Genomic DNA, 3,277 nt, shown 5'->3' with positions numbered 1-3,277 from the left:
GCATTAACTTCTCTAAGAAACTAGTGTCTTAACTCTTACTGTTATCGAGATATTCAAAAAAATTTAATGACTCAATAAGTGTAGTACGGCCATAGTACGGCCTTTATATCTTGCTAATATTGTTTATTATGACGTGTGCCGTCAGATACTTGACACTAACTTTAAGGTCTTTGCCCACTAGACCGTAACATACCATGACCATGCTAGGAGCGTATCCGGCACGGAATTTTACGCGATACGCTCTAACTTGCCCACTGAAACGTGCCGACGGCGTCTCATACCCGTATGAACCCCGTACGCACATACTAAAATCTTTGCCCACTACACCGTACCATACCATGACCGTGCTAGGAGCATATCAGATAAAAGCATATTCTTTGTAAGAAAACGTTTGAGACCTGGTCCACTAGCCCGTTGTAATTCTTAAGGGTCTGCCACACTTATTAATTAATTTGTCATGTTATGTTATGAAAATGATGATTTTTTTAACAATTTAACTATAAGTGATTTACCGGGTGGTTCCTGATAAATGATAATGAACCTAACGATTGTTAATTTAATGTTAATGTTTTTACGTTCATTTAATGGAAAACAAAAAAAGTGCATGTGTATTTTTTTAGATTACAGATTACACTTCCACCATATTTATTACTATATAAATACCTCATTATTTCAAAAAAATAACTATAAGATGGTGCTTAATACTTACTCAATATATAATTTCAGGAAGAAAAATTCAATAATAAATAACTAAATAGTGTGTCACGTCTCTATTTGTCTTGCCTATGAGAATCGAAAACAGCTTTATTATTTACCTGTAGTTAGCTTACTTATGATAACTTGATAAGTAACGTCACTTAATTTAATGATTTTTTTATTAATTGATACGAAGTAATTGTACTTGGTCTAATTGCTGTATTAAATGATCTTACAATGAGATAATTATCTTTTATATTATTTTTAAAATAATTCTACAACGGCATAGTTATGATTGAGCTTTAAGGTAGAGTGTGGTGGAACGAAAGAAGCGAAATATTTTATGTGTCATATCTAAATCTCATCTCAAAAGCTTAGATCTTGTTTGACTTAGAACCCAAATTGAAGCACAACACGAAATCAGGCTACTTATTACAGAGTGCGTTAGTATGCATGGGCTGGGCCCTCGGGCCGGCGGAGCCCTGTTGCATTACGCCGGGCTGCATAAACGCCGGTTCGATTTACAGATGCCTCCCGCCGCCGACGCCGACGACACGACGGGTACAGACGCCCGCTTTAGATTGAGTTACGTGCCTCTAAAAAATTCAAGCCGACACTTATTCTTGAACGCAGGATATCATATTGATTTTAGTTTAGCATAATAACGCGTGAGATAGGTTGCTATTGCTAGAATTGTCAATTTTTTTGGTGTAGCAAGAAATAAAACTATGGAATCGGATTATTTATATCGCGTACTTACCTATAATGAATTTTCAATACATCCCGATGTTTCGAACCCTTTATAGCGTTTGAGGCCACTGACCATAGTTTCCATAGTTTTATTTCATAAGACTCGCGCTAACTAAAGACAATATTGGTGTATCAACTTGTATCTTTGCAAATACGAGTAAGTATATCTATAAATAACGTTTCAATTTGAATACCGTCTAATGTTGCTGTTCGTTTTAGCAGACAATTTGTATGTAGATACAAATATTCGCCAAATATATTATTTTATTGACTACGCATCAAAATTAGGAAAAAACACGGAAAAAAGAAATTCATTGACCACATATTCCAAATCATGATTATACGCAGGTACTTACTGCGCATAAATCTGCAGCTACGGTTTCACTTTTCAATCCATCAGTATTTGAAAACCACACTAAGGCCCGATTCACATGTTCCATAATGACCGAAATTCAATGTTAATTATGTATTCATTATATTTAGAGGACATTATACCCACATTAATAGACCATTCGTGCTGTAAATGCCCGTAATCCACAACTATAATTTCCCTGCCTATAAACTAAACTACATGAAAAAACCTAAGAAACAGGATGACATTCCGATATTTTCTCAGGGACATTTCTTCAAATTAGGCTATTATTAGTTGCCGATCAGGCTGTAGGATGCTTTTAATTTTGAATTAGGGGACCCTGTGGTTAGTGCCCTTAATCGGCCCCGCGGCACGATGTCCGGGTATTAAGGTTATATCCACAGACATGTAATGCCGTAAGTAATAATAAACCCCAAATGACACAAAATATTGTCAAATTATAGGCTCTGAAAGCATGAGTAACCACTCACAATGTCCGCCGTTGATCCCGCGCGGAGCGTCAGCAGCCGCGCTGATGCTTCTAAACCCACTCAACATTGTGAAATATAATTTTCAGTACAGATGGTGTTTTTTTACGCACTAGTGCGAGAAGTGGTTCATTATGTGCCAGGTCGAAACTTCGGAGGGCCATCTGTACTGAAAAACGTCGTACGATGTACGATACACGTGCGAAAAGGAAATTCGTAACTCGTGCCGATTTAAAACACTCTCTTCGGTCATGTTTTAATTTATCGCCACTCGTTTCGAACTTCCTTTTTTACGCACTTGTATCGTAATGTACTATTTCCTCGCAATCGAAGTGAAAAGCAGAATGTACAACAAAACAAGGGCATAAATGTCAATTTTTACCCTCGTCTACTATTTTGCCAAAACTTGCCTCGGGTAGAAATGGGTCACTTTATACCCTTGTTGTACAATCTACTTTGTAACATATTTACTTATTTGAAAGATCATGTAAGTTATAAGTACGAATCCTGTTTCAAGCCATTAGAAGTCTTAATTGAGGTTTATATTTTGTGTAACTCTCATGGACATTTATTAACGAAACATAATCAACCTAAAAAAATATGTTTAACCCATAAATAAAATAAAAGTTCAGAGTAATTTGGACAACGAGAAATTTCACTAATTTCAGTTCACAATATGTATTTTGCATTCCGAACGCCTATATACTAAAGTACCTAGACGAAGCTTTTCTGCAAAATATACCATTTTCCCCTCACTAGCTCGGAAACACGTGTTTTGTCCTTTAATACCAGCGGATAAAAACGCATTTTATCCACTAGTAGATAAAGTAATTTGACCTTGAATAGAGGCAAATTTTCTGTTTTAAAATTGGTAAAAGTGGGTTAATCTAGTGATGAAGATGTTTTACCACCTGTGTGAAGCAGGAAAAACGTTTTGTGTACTACACGCTATAGTGCAAATGTATTTTGCAAATGTATTTTACTTCTCGTG

The sequence above is a fragment of the Leguminivora glycinivorella genome, chromosome Z (assembly GCF_023078275.1).
Source record: "Leguminivora glycinivorella isolate SPB_JAAS2020 chromosome Z, LegGlyc_1.1, whole genome shotgun sequence".
Lineage (NCBI taxonomy): Eukaryota > Metazoa > Arthropoda > Insecta > Lepidoptera > Tortricidae > Leguminivora > Leguminivora glycinivorella.
The sequence above is the reverse complement of the archived record's forward strand: the minus strand, read 5'-3'. Positions refer to the sequence as shown.